The following is a 19,826-nucleotide window of genomic DNA, read 5'->3' as shown; positions in this document are numbered from 1 at the left end:
CATAGACATTATATGTGAACATTATTATGGAAATACCTACGTTATTTATTTAAATTGAAAATCAAAAAAGATATAAGAGAAGCCACAACAATTATGTGAGTAAAGAATAATTATTGATATCATAAAAACACTATTTGGTTTAAAATAATGTTCAATACATGATGATTGAAGTATACTCCATTTAAGCTCGCATAACTTAACCCACTTATCTGACGTCAGACTATTGTTCTAACAGTAGATTATTTTTCAAGAATCCAGTGACCACCATGTTATCTTTAGATAACTTATATCAGAACTTTAAACTTTTAACTTACGATACGTTATCCTCTCAAAAACGAGTGACTAATGGAAGGTTAGAACTCGCGAGAATTTTCGTCAGTAAAGTTTGTAGTATATGCATGATACCACTACACCACGAGTGCTGATGCAAATAATTATTTTAATATCATTATTATAGCGTATATCTTTCAATGCATGTCAATAAATTGTATTTATGTCTTTTTGTTATCTAATAAGATATATAAACACAGGTGACTATTAACTCAAGAAATTGTTAATATTACTTATTGGTACAATTCCTTGATAACATAAACATCTCTTTTAACGTACTAGGCCTTTCCCTTTTCATCATCTTGTTCATCATAGCAAATGCTTACTTTTGGTTTTAGTATTAAAATGATAACATACCAAGAACACGTAGTTTTTCTTTATTTGATTATAAACGATCCAAATATGCATCAACATTTAACTGACACTAATGTGAATAAAGTATGATAACCTACGACTGTAAAACTACTTCTTTGACCGTAAAACCAGTTAAAATGAAATATAGATACCCCTATGATTAAAAACAATATTTTGGTAGAAAAAAAGCATTACAAAAAATCATTCCGGTTGCTACTATGTAGGCTTGAAATTGGCACTGTTAATATCACAGTTATGTCTTACGGTGCCAACGACTAGACGATCACGGCTATGAGCAGCTTGCATGATATATTGCAAAATTGACTTAATTATATATTGTACATTTGTAGAAAAGGCAATTCTGCTTGGGTTTCAGAATGAGTACTACAAATAGTACTAGTTCATTAACTGATTGTCGATTGATGCCAAATGTAAGAACGTTACAATAATCAAAACATAATGAAAATGAACCAGTTAATACAAAGTTTATATATAATATTTCAATTAAGACTAACCATTGTATCTATCTTATTATCAACTGGTGTCTAGTGGAGAGGTGTTACTGTGTCATCTACACTTCTATTAGATCTAAAATATGTTTAGTGAATTTGAATGTGTGTGAACTCAATCACAGGGGTGGTAGTGAAGACATTGATTTGCTCATTAGGTTGCTGAATACTATATCTGTAAATATTAAAGGTTTCTAAATGTTGGTAATTATTTTTTTTTTAACTTTCAAAAAGGACTTATAAAAATCCGTATATCAATTATATGTCTTTTTGAATGAATCATACATACTAAAATGTAATCAATATTGATTATTTGTAAAGATTAAGCATATTAGAATAAAATAATAATTTACAAATATAAAATCTGGTAAACAAAAGGGAAGATAACAACACATTTAAGGTAGCACTACAGTCAGAATTTTCTGACTCCAATCAACAGTCTTTAAAGACTAATTTCTCCCGAACTGCTCAATGGATTTTTAAAATCTTTAATTCATTTTAAAGCTGAAATATAACTCTTTCTTAATCTATATATAAATTTATTTTTGGTTTGATCAATCTCAAAATAGATCTCATTAATTGCCAAAAAAGTGGTCTTCCAACTTGGATGAAAATGGCACATTCATGTCAGATGGTAGTAAACATTTTTTTTTATCCCTTTAAACAACCATATACAATCTGCAAAACCGTGTCTTAGATTTTTATATATGCCTCCAGTAAGAATATATATTGATTTAACTGCTGGGTGCCAATCCTAATTTCACCTTCATCTTTTGAGACCTATAAATTCATTTAGAAACAAATTATCCAAAAATTGGGACACGGTATTGTAGAAAAAACACCCTTTAATCATATATATCAAGGTCAAGCCAAAGGGGGTACCCATAAATTTCTATTTTCTTTTTTTCCTTACAATTCTCATGAAAAAATGTTTTGAGAAATGACCTAAAAACTGAATTTCCCCCTTAGAACCCCTATAAAGTCAATATAAATACAACAATTCCACTGGGAACATCCCAGGAGTGTTCTGATATCATTACTCTATCAATAGAACCACACACTATGTGTCTTTGATGCTCTAATGCTGTAAATTTTGCATTATATGTGAACTGTCCAACACTAACTTGGTATTTGGCGGGAGTTTGACGTCAGCGATTTGACCAACATAGACAAGGCTCCGCCTCTTTCCAGACAGTCTCAGATAAGAGTAGCATGATTGGCCAGCTGCATTTAATCAATGTTTACATGTAACATCATTATTCTCAAAATATAATTAATGATTTTCATTTGAATTTTAAAAAAGAATTAAACTATGTCTAAAATTAGCTAAAACATTAAAAGTGTGCATCAAAAAGCATGTTCATAAAAAGATCAAAACCACCGTTTTCTTGAAAATATACTTTCCCACATGATTTTTAATTTAAGGGAACTGAAAATTATACATAAACTGAAAATAAGTTATTAAAAAATGCATAAAACTGTATTTAAATGAAGAAGACCAAAGAGAAGAAATTTATACAGGCAGTCAGAGGCTCTTAAAATAATTTTCCACTCATTTCCATAGTATTTTTTTTTCATTTTTGTAGCTTTTTTCCCTTTAGTTTTTTCTCTTTTTCTTTGTTCACTTCCATGTTATATAAATATTGTTTGTTGCAAAACTACGAGATAGGACTACAATATGTAGCTTGTGGTCATTGATTAGCAGCTGGACACTGGTATCAACAGATGATTGACATATTAGCCCCTCCCAAATGCCTATATAGTTAGACTAATTACCATGTGTTTTTATTTACATAAGTTCATTATCAATTTACTCCCTGTTGTGATATGATAATTACTTTGGGATTTTTACAAACTGTCCAGAATAATACTTATTTCAAAATTATGTGATAAAAAAATTATCTTCAAATAATCATTGTTAGACTGTAGTGCTACCTTAAGTTAAATTAAACTTATATTAAGTATATATTAACTATAAATGTGAACCGAGTGAATCTAATCAGTCAGGCTCCTACTTCGTCAAAATTATCTCCCCATTACGCCAGTTCATTTTCACAATCGTAGAAACGGAAGCCATTGTAGGGATGACGCGCTTCCAATTTTGCTCTTGGAATCCGATAAATTTATCCACATTGCACCATTACGATCCTTTTATGTCAGTTGTATTTTTAAAGACAAATGTTTCAACTAGCTAATGAGCATCAGTTAATAATCTTCTATGCATTAATTCAACTTTAAACTATTGTCTGATCGGTTGTCAGGTGGAATTTTCGAAAATTCATAAACATTTAAAAACATTCTAATTAAAAATATTTCGTGGAAGGGCAGACTAGATTTGTTTAGGGTATAAAGACTATAAACTCTAGTTATCACACACACAAAATTAGAATTTTTCGAAGATATGCATTTTCATCATCCAACTTGAAAGACTGTCGTCAAGTACTTTCAGTAAAAAAAAATAGCTATATGAACACATCTTCTCTGTTGTTGTGACTCATTAGATAGGTATTTCACTTGACCCATATTTTCCATCTTTTAGTACTGTGATTTTTTTATGTGATAACGTCAACCTGTAGCTTTAATATATAAAATGATAGAATCTGAAGCGAGACGATAGATGAAATATTCTTACTTTGTACGATATCAAGACAAAATACTCAACTCAAACACGCCCTAACATAAAAAGGTGCACTCGATTTTATCTTTTCGATACAATTATAACCCATTTTTTTAATATTTTTCTTCAGTCACATAATGGAAGGGCAGACACGAAAATTATTGAACTAATATATTGATATGTTTTCCGTCCGTGGTAATTTTTAAAAAAAAAATCGGAGGTTATGCATTTTTGTCATCCAACTTGAAAGATACCCATGTCGTCGACTTGATATCTTATTGTTCTGCTTAACTATGAACTAGATAAATTGAAAACTTATGCAAATGATTGAGAAGAAAATTGCAATTTTGTATGTTTCTATTAACTTTTAAAATTTTTATCACTTTGGTAAACAATACAGTAAACATTTTTCGCCTTCTCTAATAAAGAGCTTCGATTCTTTTGTTCTTTTTCAACCTGGTTTCCGACTGTTATCATTTCCAGCTATAAAAGAATAAAAAAGACAAAATACGAAATTATTGTCATGAAATTCCGTTGATTCATTTTCAGATCATGAAACAGATAGTCGTTTGCCAGAAATGGGTTTAGCTAGAGAATTGATAAGAAGTAGTGGATTCGAAAACGATAATCAACCCGCGAAGATTATCGTTTACGAATCTACTACTTCTTATCAATGCTCTACTACTTAAAAGTATAACACATTAACAATATTGGAGCTTAATCAAAGAAGTCCCGAACAGAGCATTAGCTGTAAAATTCGTGTTTTATTCTTATATTTGATTGATAACCTACTTAAACGTATATCCAACTTTCAAAAAGTCTAAAATAATCAAGTAACATAGCATACGTATCTGCATTTCGTGTAATAAAAACAAACACAAAACAGTATCACTGGACACATTTACATAGTAAATATTTACTTCTTTGTAAAAATATCTATCTAGTGATAATGATCAAGATTCAGTCAAATATTCTCAGACAGCGTATCATTTAAAATATACGAACGGCAAAGCTTGTTGAAGATGATATGCTACTACTGTTAAACAAAATAATAACGATTGAAACATTAATAATATGAAAAATGCACATATTTTATCTGCATTAGTTTGAAATTGTCTATATATCTCAGTTGCAAGAGGAAGCTAAAAGTACTATGGTACGATATCAGAGTTTTATAGTGAAATCCTTTCTTAACACAATTGTTTTGATTGGAACTGACCTGAACCTTCGTTAACTTTTAAATGAAACAACGAAGTGAACTTTCCATTTCTTTGCCATATATGTAGCAACATTCCAGCATTGAGTATATATCACCATGTTGATACGATCTTAACGGCTTTTATGGTTTTTTGTATTTCCTTTCATGATTTCCTTGATAAAGGGTTGCTGCTGACATTGATGATTTTAAGCCAAGAGTTCCACGAATTGGTTGATTGTTATGGAATATCCGTGTCACAGATTATACTTGATATAAAGATACAGGAGTATCTTCATCCAAGTCACAATTTATATAAGTAAACCAGTATAGGTCAAAGTACAATGTTCAACACGGAGCCTTGCATCACATCGAACAGCAAGCTATAAAGAGCCACAAATTACTAGTGTAAAACCATTGAAACGAAAAAACCAACGGTTTAATCCATATAAAAAACAAGAAACGAGAAACACGTACAGATGGGTGCGGTCCTAACCTTGACAAAAGTTAACTTAGAGTTAACTTGTTGACTGCTTTCTAAGTTAACTTTTTTAAGCAGTCAAGCAAGTTAACTTCGTCGTTGGTGGACCAGACCTACGGTCTGCTTTTTTAGGACTGCTGCAGACCTATCGACAAGTCTGCTCCAGACCAGACCTGTGGACAAGTCTGCTTTTGACCAGTCCTGAGGACAGGTCTGCCCCAGACCAGACCTGTGGACAAGTCTGCTTTTGACCAACCCTGAGGACAGGTCTGCCTCAGACCAGACCTGTGGACAGGTCTGCTCCTGACCAGACCTGAGGACAGGTCTGCTTTTGACCAGACCTGTGGACAAGTCTGCTATTGATTACGTGTACATTTACGGTCCTACTAAAATGTGAACAGGAGCGCCAGGAGAGACATTAAGGCGCTCTTTACAATAGTATGCGGGTATAAGGATTTGCAAATAAAAGTGCACATATGATCAGTTTTGGTCAACTAGTTTTGTTTTCCAAGTCAGCATGAGGTATTAAAACTACTGAAATTTTGTTACGTATCAATATTTTGAATAAAAGGAGGACAAGCTGGTATCCTAAATTTATGCGAACAAAAATTTGTTGCTATTAAATTGCAATATTGCTGTCCATTGTCATGATTATATTATACATTAATTCCTGACATAAAAAATATGGCTGATTAATACTATGCGGTACGTCATGGTGTATATAGACATGATAGATTTACAAATTAAATACACATATGGTCAGTTTTGGTAATGCGGTCAAATAATTTTGTCGTACAAGTCAGCTGGAGGTATCAAAACTACTGAAATTTTGTTACGTATCAATATTTTGAATAAAATGAGGACATGCTATATCCTAAATTTATGCGAACCAAAATTTGTTGTTATTATATTGCAATATTGCTGTCCATTGTCATGATTGTATTATACATTGAATCCAGACATAAAAAAATGACTGATTTACTGTCCGGGTATATAGATTTACAATTTAAAGTTCACATATGGTCAGTTTTGGTAATGCGGTCAAATAATTTTGTTGTACAAGTCAGCTGGAGGTATCAAAACTACTGAAATTTTGTTACGTATCAATATTTTGAATAAAATAAGACCATGCTGGTATCCTAAATTTATGCGAACCAAAAATTTTTGTTATTATATTGCAATTTTGCTGTCCATTGTCATGATTGTATTATACATTGAATCCTGACATTAAAAATAAGGCTGATTTACTATGCTGGTATATAGATTTACAATTTAAAGTTCACATATGGTCAGTTTTGGTAATGTGGTCAAATAATTTTGTTGTACAAGTCAGATGGAGGTATCAAAACTACTGAAATTTTGTTACGTATCAATATTTTGAATAAAATGAGGACATGCTGGTATCCTAATTTTATGTGAACCAAAATGTTTTGTTATTATATTGCAATTTTGCTGTCTGTTGTCATGATTGTATTATACATTGAATCCTGCCATAAAAATTATGGCTGATTTACTATGCAGGTATATAGATTTACAAATTAAAGTTCACATATGGTCAGTTTTGGTGGATGCTGTCAAACAATTTAGTTGAACAAGTCAGTTGGAGGCATCAAAACTACTGAAATTTTGTTACGTATCAATATTTTGAATAAAATGAGGACATGCTGGTATCCTAAATTGATGTGAACAAAAATTTGTTGTTATTATATTTCAATATTGCTGTCCATTGTCATGATTGTATTATACATTGATTCTGGCATAAAAAATATGGCTGATTAACTATGTAGGTATATAGATTTACAAATTAAAGTTCACATATGGTCAGTTTTGGTAATGCGGTTAAATAATTTTGTTGTACAAGTCAGCTGGAGGTATCAAAACTACTGAAATTTTGTTACGTATCAATATTTTGAATAAAATGAGGACATGCTGGTATCCTAAATTGATGTGAACAAAAATTTGTTGTTATTATATTTCAATATTGCTGTCCATTGTCATGATTGTATTATACATTGATTCTGGCATAAAAAATATGGCTGATTAACTATGTGGGTATATAGATTTACAAATTAAAGTGCACATATGGTCAGTTTTGGTGGATGCGGTCAAATAATTTTGTTGTACAAGTCAACTGGAGGTATCAACAGTACTGAAATTTTGTTACGTATCAATATTTTGAATAAAATGAGGACATTCTCTTATCCAAAATTGATGTGAACAAAAATTTGTTGTTATTATATTGCAATTTTGCTGTCCATTGTCATGATTGTATTATACATTGAATCCTGACATTAAAAATAAGGCTGATTTACTATGCTGGTATATAGATTTACAATTTAAAGTTCACATATGGTCAGTTTTGGTAATGTGGTCAAATAATTTTGTTGTACAAGTCAGCTGGAGGTATCAAAACTACTGAAATTTTGTTACGTATCAATATTTTGAATAAAATAAGGACATGCTGGTATCCTAAATTTATGCAAACCAAAATTTGTTGTTATTATATTGCAATATTGCTGTCCATTGTCATGATTGTATTATACATTGAATCCAGACATAAAAAAAATGACTGATTTACTGTCCGGGTATATAGATTTACAATTTAAAGTTCACATATGGTCAGTTTTGGTAATGCGGTCAAATAATTTTGTTGTACAAGTCAGCTGGAGGTATCAAAACTACTGAAATTTTGTTACGTATCAATATTTTGAATAAAATAAGACCATGCTGGTATCCTAAATTTATGCGAACCAAAAATTTTTGTTATTATATTGCAATTTTGCTGTCCATTGTCATGATTGTATTATACATTGAATCCTGACATTAAAAATAAGGCTGATTTACTATGCTGGTATATAGATTTACAATTTAAAGTTCACATATGGTCAGTTTTGGTAATGTGGTCAAATAATTTTGTTGTACAAGTCAGATGGAGGTATCAAAACTACTGAAATTTTGTTACGTATCAATATTTTGAATAAAATGAGGACATGCTGGTATCCTAATTTTATGTGAACCAAAATGTTTTGTTATTATATTGCAATTTTGCTGTCTGTTGTCATGATTGTATTATACATTGAATCCTGCCATAAAAATTATGGCTGACTTACTATGCAGGTATATAGATTTACAAATTAAAGTGCATATATGGTCAGTTTTGGTGGATGCAGTCAAACAATTTAGTTGAACAAGTCAGTTGGAGGCATCAAAACTACTGAAATTTTGTTACGTATCAATATTTTGAATAAAATGAGGACATGCTGGTATCCTAAATTGATGTGAACAAAAATTTGTTGTTATTATATTTCAATATTGCTGTCCATTGTCATGATTGTATTATACATTGATTCTGGCATAAAAAATATGGCTGATTAACTATGTAGGTATATAGATTTACAAATTAAAGTTCACATATGGTCAGTTTTGGTAATGCGGTTAAATAATTTTGTTGTACAAGTCAGCTGGAGGTATCAAAACTACTGAAATTTTGTTACGTATCAATATTTTGAATAAAATGAGGACATGCTGGTATCCTAAATTGATGTGAACAAAAATTTGTTGTTATTATATTTCAATATTGCTGTCCATTGTCATGATTGTATTATACATTGATTCTGGCATAAAAAATATGGCTGATTAACTATGTGGGTATATAGATTTACAAATTAAAGTGCACATATGGTCAGTTTTGGTGGATGCGGTCAAATAATTTTGTTGTACAAGTCAACTGGAGGTATCAACAGTACTGAAATTTTGTTACGTATCAATATTTTGAATAAAATGAGGACATTCTGTTATCCTAAATTGATGTGAACAAAAATTTGTTGTTATTATATTGCAATATTGCTGTCCATTGTCATGATTGTATTATACATTGAATCCTGACATTAAAAATAAGGCTGATTTACTATGCTGGTATATAGATTTACAATTTAAAGTTCACATATGGTCAGTTTTGGTAATGTGGTCAAATAATTTTGTTGTACAAGTCAGCTGGAGGTATCAAAACTACTGAAATTTTGTTACGTATCAATATTTTGAATAAAATAAGGACATGCTGGTATCCTAAATTTATGCAAACCAAAACTTTTTGTTATTATATTGCAATTTTGCTGTCCATTGTCATGATTGTATTATTATACATTGAATCCTGACATAAAAAATATGGCTGATTTACCATGCAGGTATATAGATTTACAAATTAAAGTTCACATATGGTCAGTTTTGGTGGATGCAGTCAAACAATTTTGTTTTACAAGTCAGTTGGAGGCATCAAAACTACTGAAGTTTTGTAACGTATCAATATTTTGAATAAAATTAGGACATGCTGGTATCCTAAATTGATGTGAACAAAAAATTGTTGTTATTATATTGCAATATTGCTGTCCATTGTCATGATTGTATTATACATTGAATCCTGAGATAAAAAAATATGGCTGATTAACTATGTGGGTATATAGATTTAAAAATGAAAGTGCACATATGGTCAGTTTTGGTGGATGCGGTCAAATAATTTTGTTGTAAAAGTCAACTGAAGGTATCAACAGTACTGAAATTTTGTTACGTATCAATATTTTGAATAAAATGAGGACATGCTGTTATCCTAAATTGATGTGAACAAAAATTTGTTGTTATTATATTGCAATATTGCCGTCCATTGTCATGATTGTATTATACATTGAATCCTGACATAAAAAATATGGCTGATTTACTATGCAGGTATATAGATTTACAAATTAAAGTGCATATATGGTCAGTTTTGGTGGATGCGGTCAAATAATTTTGTTGTACAAGTCAACAGGAGGCATCAAAACTACTGAAATTTTGTTACGTATCAGTATTATAAGTAAAAAGGGGACATGCTAGCACCCTTAATTTAGGCGAACCAAAATTTGTTTTTATTATATTGCAATATTGCTGTCTATTGTCATGATTGTATTATACATTGAATCCTGACATTAAAAATAAGGCTGATTTACTATGCTGGTATATAAATTTACAATTTAAAGTTCACATATGGTCAGTTTTGGTAATGCGGTCAAATAATTTTGTTGTACAAGTCAGCTGGAGGTATCAAAACTTCTGAAATTTTGTTACGTATCAATATTTTGAATAAAATGAGGACATGCTGGTATCTTAAATTTAAGCGAACCAAAATTTTTTGTTATTATATTGCAATTTTGCTGTCCATTGTCATGATTGTATTATACATTGGATCCTGACATAAAAAATATGGCTGATTAACTATGTGGGTATATAGATTTACAAATTAAAGTTCACATATGGTCAGTTTTGGTAATGCGGTCAAATAATTTTGTTGTACAAGTCAGCTGGAGGTATCAAAACTACTGAAATTTTGTTACGTATCAATATTTTGAATAAAATGAGGACATGCTGGTATCCTAAATTGATGTGAACAAAAATTTGTTGTTATTATATTTCAATATTGCTGTCCATTGTCATGATTGTATTATACATTGATTCTGGCATAAAAATATGGCTGATTAACTATGTGGGTATATAGATTTACAAATTAAAGTGCACATATGGTCAGTTTTGGTGGATGCGGTCAAATAATATTGTTGTACAAGTCAACTGGAGGTATCAACAGTACTGAAATTTTGTTACGTATCAATATTTTGAATAAAATGAGGACATTCTGTTATCCTAAATTGATGTGAACAAAAATTTGTTGTTATTATATTGCAATTTTGCTGTCCATTGTCATGATTGTATTATACATTGAATCCTGACATAAAAAATATGGCTGATTTACTATGCGGGTATATCGATTTACAAATTAAAGTGCATATATGGTCAGTTTTGGTGGATGCGGTCAAATAATTTTGTTGTACAAGTCAACAGGAGGCATCAAAACTACTGAAATTTTGTTATGTATCAGTATTATAAGTAAAAAGGGGACATGCTAGCACGCTTAATTTAGGCGAACAAAAATTTGTAGTCATTATTTAAATGAATTAAACTATTGCTGATTGTGGCTGCATAGTTCAAGGATGTATAACTAACAAGGACGTATACACCTAACATCAAATATACTTCTTTTCAAAAATATACATAATATGATTGAATTTGATCTCGGAATATATATATTATTCAGTGCCTGTTATCATTGTAACCGTGATCGTTTTTATAATAGATAGATTGTCAGATCACAGATAAATTTGTGTTACGTTCTGTGCGTACTTATTTTCAAATAATTGTATTTAATCCTGTTCATAAAACGGAAGTATTAATTTTCAAATTACTTTATTTTCGATGTTTATACTACGAAACAAAGATATTAAAAATATTTGTTTTTAAATCAACGAAGAGCGGTTCTGGTTACAAGTTAACTTAGTGTTGAGCAGACCAGTCAAAAGTTAACTTGGGAACAGGTCTGGTTTTGGTCGGATTTGTCCAAGCAGAAGTTAACTTTGTGGCAGGACCGGTTTCCAAGTTAACTTATGTTAACTTTATGACAGAACTGGTTCCGAAGTTAACTTATGTTAACTTTATGACAGGACTGGTTCGAAGTTAACTTATATCAATAGCGGACCTGTTTCCAAGTTAACTTTTTGGCAGACATAAAAACAGTCCTAGGACCAAGTCCGCTTTTCAAGTTAACTAGATTTTGGTCCTAGGACTGGTCAGAGCAGTCCTATATTCGGTCACAGGTTAACTTTGACCAGTCCAAATGACTGGTTATCAAGTTAACTTGCTGTACAGGTTAGGAGTGCACCCATCTGTACGAACCACATCAACAAACGACTTCTGACCATCAGATTCCTGACTTAGGGCAGATGTAAACAATTGCAGCGGGTTTACACGTTTTGGCGTTTAAATGGTACCAAACCTTCACCCGTATTAGTGTTACTTCACAAAATTGAAAAACACACAATGAAATATCAATTGAAATGGCTTTACTCAATAAAAATTCGTATTAATACGCTCGAACATACGCTGAACAAATGAATTTGATCTATGTTACAGTGTTAATACAAAATTAATAAAATAAGAGATAGATAATTAAAAGATCAGAAGTATACCGGATGAAATGTTAAACAATTTCAGAAAAAAACAACAATAAGCTTTAACAAAAATATCCACCATTTGCATTTATACACAGTACATATACATGTACAGTTCAAATGGAGACGGACATTTTTTAAATTTTGATGTTCATAGTAAAAAGAAGTGAACATTTATATTAATATTACAGACTAATCAAAGCTAGTATATACACCAGATGTAACCCTGAATACGTAAATGTTAACTAACAAACAAAAAAATTACATTAAAAATAGTATCAGCAGACCAAGAAAGTCAGGTGTGAGTTTACTCGCTGTTACTGAAAGCTAGTTAAAAGCCAAAAACACTTAAAATTCAATTATGCCTCTGTCTGTATTAGTTTCTGGATCAATTGTAAATTCTGAAGTGAATGATTTCATAACTACAAATTGATTAGAACATACACACAATTTTCTTTTAGAAAAAAATATTTGTTAAGGAAGTGTGGCTGTGTTCTAATTAATAACAGAACAGCAAAGTTGTTTATAAAGCCATTAAATATAATACAACCCATAAAACAATTGTTTCAATTATCTGATTCTTCATGTAATAAATTTAACACAGTAACTAGTAAAATCCTTGATTTTTGATTTTGCATTTCAAAAACATTATTCGCCATTGTGTCGATACTTCTAACATACAGTTTGGTAAAACACCAGGTCAAAGCGATTCTCATAATGTCTGTGACGTTTGTACAATAGATCTGTTAAATGTGTACTTATTATTAGTCTGAAATGTGAATGATTTTAAATCGTTATTTTACTTTTACTAACTGTCAGTACCGATGCATGCCCTAATTTGAGTTTTCTATCTTCTTTTTGCTGTTAGTGGTTTTTAAACTCGTACTTATCTTTTGAAAAAGGCAAATTGCAACTGATTGTTACAATCTGTTCTTTTTTTTTGCACTGTTGCATCACTGACCTATATTATCGGATAGTTGACCGCTTATAAAAATGTTTAACTTCGCTATATATTCTTAATGTGCATTTACCTAGTAATGAATCTATGGTTTAGTTGTCATCGTTGGAGGAATTCAATAGCCGATAATACGTAATGGGTATTTCTTATTAATGAAGGTCTTACAAGGGTATATTCAAGAAATAATTAATGGGGGCTTGAATATATCGTTATTTTACCACGGGTTGGCCCTTTATGACAAATATTTTATTCTGAGCGATAGCATATCGGTATAAAGGGACAACCCCTGGTAAAATCTAGATATATTCAAGCCCCGTGAATTATTTCGATTCTAATAGGACAAATACGGCATTTTTTTGGGATCGAAGCGCTCCACGTCGGGGGCAAATATTTGCCGTTTTCATAAATTAACGCACTTTTAGATTGGCGTAAACAACGGAGCAAACAGAATAAGTGACATGCTCAAACTATTTATAATAACGTATTTAGATGAATTTTAATGATAACTTACTTAATATATGTCTTCTATGTATAAAAAAAATGGGCTTATACCACATTTGAGCATCGTATGTTTACGTTTCCTTGTTGTGATGACTTTCGGTATCAGAAGCGTGTATTTTCCCGTAAAATGCTGAAACTATAACGTCATCATTCTATGACGTCGGGTACTTCATTCATAAAAAAAACATATGACGTTGGAGTACGATCGGTACAGCCAATGCAATATATTTATATGTTACCACGAGTGTGTACTCAAAGCGTTTGAAAGACTTAAAAGTTGTATCATTGGCAATCATATTACATCTTCTTATCTACAATGTTTTATACTGATTATTTTTTCTATTTTCAATTTAATTTTTTAAAAGAAATATATAGACGTTTTATCCGTGTATTCATATGTCGCTTACATGCACACCTCATACAAAAGTGATATCATAATGTTTACTTACTTTAAGCAATTAATATCGATCACAAATAATAGTACTCACCTTATCTTCTGTTGATTCATTATTATTTGTGCGATAGCAATTTTCGTTGATTTTCTTCATGTTGGACGAAGTGCACAGATTCTATTAAAACCAGAAATGAAATTTATTACTCACACAACTACGAGTTTTCTTCAATTTACGAAACTTATATCAATGAAAACATATGAATTCAGAGTATTACCAATTAATGTTAACCAATTTTTATTTTAACTTACAGACTGAAATGAAGAATACATATTTAATTCTTTTAACGACAGAAATGTACTTTCTTATTGTGGATTGTGGTGAGTATTATACAACATAAAATATAAAAAAAAACCAGACAACAACAATAGTATTGGAAAGGCACCAATAGCATAGATAAAGTCAACAGTAGTACACCACTGTTTAAAACTCATAAATCCATGGACAAAAACATAAGTGTAACCAATATTTTTGACCATTTCAATGAAACATGTATGTTCGATGATGCTAGAGGCACAAACATATTTTTAAAAATCCATATATATTTAGGGAATGACTGCAATACTGTGTTCTCTCTTTCAAGAAATAACATTACAACATTGATAAATTACCCGTAAAAAACCCATATTTACAATTGAGTAAATTTCGGGCACCTTTAAAGCTTGCTACTCTGTGAAAAAATTAAAGACCTACGATGTTTTTTTTTCTTTTACAAGTTTTGGCTTGGATGAACAATTGTTTCATTGGCACTATTACAACATCTTCTTCAATCTATAATAAATCATTAGGCTCAATAGAAGGAAATCAGTATGATGCTAAGCATTTACGTTTATATTTACTGCAGTTTTTAGTTCAGAAACTTTTTTTCGATTTACATTCATTGCAACCAATAATTATACCGAAACTAATCACTGTGTCATCTTTTAGGTATAAATAGTGGCATTATTTATTGTAGAAATACCAAACGTTTTCAACTTTGGTGTTACTACAAACAAAATGGGATTAAAAGTTTGCAATGAATTTTCAGAATTGTTGTGGCTCATCACAATATTTTACAGACTATAAATCGTGATTTACAAGTGAAATAAAAACCGATAATTGTCATGTGAAATAAACTTAGTTATTCACTCCTCAGACGTTTTACAACAATTGATGTTGTCACTATGTCGTCGATGACATCACATCAAAACAAATTATGAATGCGTAGAAATAAATATGGTCCCTTATATTCTTTACTTTGATCAATTGTCAACGTTGTTGCAAAGACTAACTACTGTTGTTCTCACACTAATATATGTGTAAGTATTAACGCCATGTTGTTTTCCTTTGTTTCTTGTGTAATACGTTTTCATAATATGCTAATGGCTTGAGAAGCAAAATTGTCAATAATGTCATAGGGCATAGTGTTAATGTAATATACTATAATAATGTTAATTGGACATGCTTTGATACTATATATGCCCATGAATTTTTACTAGATAACATTTTTGTTCGCTTTGGGGATTCCGTATATCGTCAGATTATCGGAATTCCAATGGGGACTAACTGTGCACCACTTATTGCGGACCTCTTGTTGTATTGTTATGAGTTACAATTTATGACAAAAATAAGCAAAGACCTATCAAAACAACACCTGATAAACAAATTTAATAATACTTTTAGATATTTGGATGATATTTTGGCTCTCAATAATGACGACTTCAGTATGTATATTAATGTAATTTATCCTGCTGAACTTACTTTAAATAAAGCTAATACTAACAATGACCACTGCCCTTTCCTCGATCTTGATTTCTATATCACTAACGGAAAGCTGAATACTAAAACTTTTGATAAAAGGGATGATTTTTCATTTCCTATCGTTAATTATCCGTTTTTAGATGGTGACGTTCCCTTGTCACCATCTTACGGTGTTTATATTTCTCAACTTGTACGATTCGGTCGTGTATGTAACAATGTTTTAAATTTTAACGAGAGAAATTTATGTATTTCTGAAAAATTATTACACCAGGGTTTTCGATATCACAAACTAGTTAAAACATTTACTAAATTTTATCATCGGTATAAAGACATTATTCGTAAATATAGCTCAACATGCAGACTTCTTATACGTTCTGGTATTTCACATCCAATTTTTTATGGAAATATTCTGTATAAAGCACAAATGTGTCAGTATTCCCCTCAGAAACTTACAAAACTTTGAATAGACTTATTAAGAAGAGATATAATTACGATACTGTTGTCAAGTCATTAAAGATTGCATATTTTGGCGTTAATATTGAGTCACTGATAAGGTCTTTGCGTCGGAACTAAACACATTTATTCTAAAAACAGTTGTTGGCATGACACGGGTTATGTTCTTCTCATATATGTTATGATGGTATGATACTAAACCCCTAACGGGAAGGATTGTGCCTGATGTTCATATGATGGAATCATAATCTTTCAGTCAGTTTAATTGAAGTCTGGAGCTGGCATGTCAGTTAACTGCTAGTAGTCTGTTGTTATTTATGTATTATTGTCATTTTGTTTATTTTCTTTGGTTACATCTTCTGACATCAGACTCGGACTTCTCTTGAACCGAATTGTAATGTGCGTATTGTTATGCGTTTACTTTTCTAAATTGGTTAGAGGTATAGGGGGAGGGTTAAGATCTCACAAACATGTTTATCCCCGCCGCATTTTTGCGCCTGTCCCAAGTCAGGAGCCTCTGGCTTTGTTAGTCTTGTGTTATTTTAATTTTAGTTTCTTGTGTACAATTTGGAAATCAGTATGGCGTTCATTATCACTGAACTAGTATATATTTGTTTAGGGGCCAGCTGAAGGACGCCTCCGGGTGCGGGAATATCTCGCTACATTGAAGACCTGTTGGTGACCTTCTGCTGTTGTTTTTTTATTTGGTCGGGTTGTTGTCTCTTTGACACATTCCCCATTTCCATTCTCAATTTTATTACTTCATTGTCAAAATAGACATGACTATATGGTTATTGGTCTAACAAACGCAAAAAACTTTGTTGGGCCTATCTCAATATTATCAAAAAACAAATATTTATGAGGAGAAAACGAGGAGGATGGTATATGATCGATCATATTAATTTTGCCTTAATTTTCTCGTGTTTTTTTTTTTATCTTTAGCACCAGATATCAATCTCGAAGGGAGGCTTATAGCAAACAATGTTTCAAGAGTTTTACAATTAAGTTGTACAACAGACGTGGCAGTTCAGCTATGTACCGTTGATATCCTTATAGGTAAAAAGACACACGATAATATTCGATATCATGACAATAACTGTTACCATTCAAAGTGGATATGTTATCCAACAGTATGTATGTGCTCAGGTGACTGCAAGTCATTCACATTGAACGTAACAGTAACACAAAATATGATGAACTATATATATAGTTGTGTGTCAAAAATTGAAAATAAAGGAGTTATATACACGGCAAACATATCAGTCATTCAAGACGGCAAAGGTAGTAAGTTTTTAGTAACAATATGTTTGGTCAGATTTTTAGAATTAGCAACATGTAACAATATATCGACATATAATGCACACATCAAACTACTTAACATGCTTAAGTTGGTTAATACAGAAATTCAAATACTTATCTATTCAAATAAATTACAATTGGTATTATTATAAGTATAATATTGGTTATATTACCAGTGAAACACTTAAGATTGTTCTAATGTTAACTACTAATGTTTGCTGTGATTTTTCCAACAATATTTGTCACAACAAATAATATGAGGCAGGCATTACCTGTGAATGGGGACGAAGACTATGATTTTTTTTTTAATCAACAATGTTAAAAGAGAAACGGAAATACCGTAACGTTTCCGATTTTGGTTCTGTTGTTAGGAATTTTAGTTGTGACGTTATTTAAGTTATGACGTCACATTCAATGTAAACAAATAAACGCTGTCATCAGGTAACGGTTTTTTTATGACAAACATTTTTTAGACTGATAAATATACATTTTATTCAAAGTCTCATGTAAACAAGACCGGAAACGGAAGTAGATTACTGCGCAGATCCGGAAATTCAAAACCGCGACAAAAAAAAATTTGAACGATTTTGAGTTCATTAGTACAATGAAAAATTTGGGAAATTTTCCCGATTTTTAAAAAAAAAAAAAAATTAATTTTCTACTGTAAGAGGGGACTTCGTCCCCATATACATATAAAAATTAGTTTTCTTATGATTTCCAATGCGACAAATCTCCACATAATACAATGTACCAAATTACAATAAAATTAGCAACAAAAGGACAACGTACGTCCTTCAGCAAGTAGCAAAATCGATATCGCATAATCAGCTATGAAAGTCCCCGACATGTTAAATGTGAAAAAATTCAAGTTGAAAAATAATAACCTTATTATTTATATACTAAAAATTAAATGAAAAGCAAAAAATGCAAAGACTAAAAGATGAATTGTTTAAAAACATTATCAGTAAAAGGTTAAACTATTTCAGCAAATTCCAAAAGCTCGAACTGATATCATACTTATTCTTTTTCTGGTCAGATAGCACAATAAAAAGTTGTTTTCAATTCCAATCAGATAATTGTTAACTGATGTAATTCTTGTTATTCTTCTTTAAATTGTATAAATGAAGTATCAATAGGAAGTAGAAAGCTAAATCTGTGTCTCAATAGAACAAATGTTATACCGAATAAAAGTATTGATCTCTCATGAATAAACGTCGCAGCCGCCATCAAAGTCTTATGAGAGAATGAAATACAATAGGAAAAATCTGAGACATGGTTTTTGAGGTCAAACTGAGTTGTTCAAGAATCTATAAAATCTTTTGGGATGCTATTAATAACAAAGAAGCTAAATTCATTCAAGTGTGATCATCACAATATAGCAACTAATTACATTACAACTTATTATGTTTTAATTATGTCAAAACACTATTATCACAATTTAAAAGATTAATAATCTTTCTTCTTCCTATTAATTGGTACGTAAATTATAAAATTAAAAGAAGGATGAGAGGAATAAAATCAGGTTACAGCTGTCTGATAAGGGGTGATTTTTAGGTATTATGCCACCTTAAATATAGTGTTTCGTTATATTTTTGTACATGAATTTGGCCGTTATATTTCTCATTTGATTTGACTTTAACCCTACATTTGCATTGTAAAATTTTTAAATCGTATATCAAAAGACGAAAAATCAGGAATTTGCTTAAATTTGGCAAATGACCTTTTATGAGCTATAAAGTATTATAATAAAATATAAATAGTTGTTATTTGGCAATATATATTCTGCCTTGTATCTTATGGTAAAAAACTAGGGAGTCCGAACGTCTAACACAAATTCAAAAACCTATGTACATCCTTAAGTAACAATTTTGTAAAATAATAATAATACAAAAAAATGCTATTATTGAAA

General features: G+C 30.8%; 1 long non-coding RNA gene across 1 annotated transcript; it reads left to right on the top strand.

The window, feature by feature from the left end:
• Nucleotides 1-27: 27 nt before the first annotated feature.
• Nucleotides 28-17,893, top strand: LOC134694881 (uncharacterized). Its single transcript, XR_010102637.1, has 3 exons — nucleotides 28-95; nucleotides 14,679-14,745; nucleotides 17,561-17,893. It is a non-coding gene; the product is annotated as an uncharacterized LOC134694881 (long non-coding RNA).
• The last annotated feature ends 1,933 nt before the right edge of the window (nucleotides 17,894-19,826 follow it).

Source organism: Mytilus trossulus, chromosome 13, assembly GCF_036588685.1.
Source record: "Mytilus trossulus isolate FHL-02 chromosome 13, PNRI_Mtr1.1.1.hap1, whole genome shotgun sequence".
Classification (NCBI taxonomy): Eukaryota; Metazoa; Mollusca; class Bivalvia; order Mytilida; family Mytilidae; genus Mytilus; species Mytilus trossulus.
Note: the sequence above shows the minus strand (reverse complement) of the source record. Positions and strands in the feature narration are given on the sequence as shown.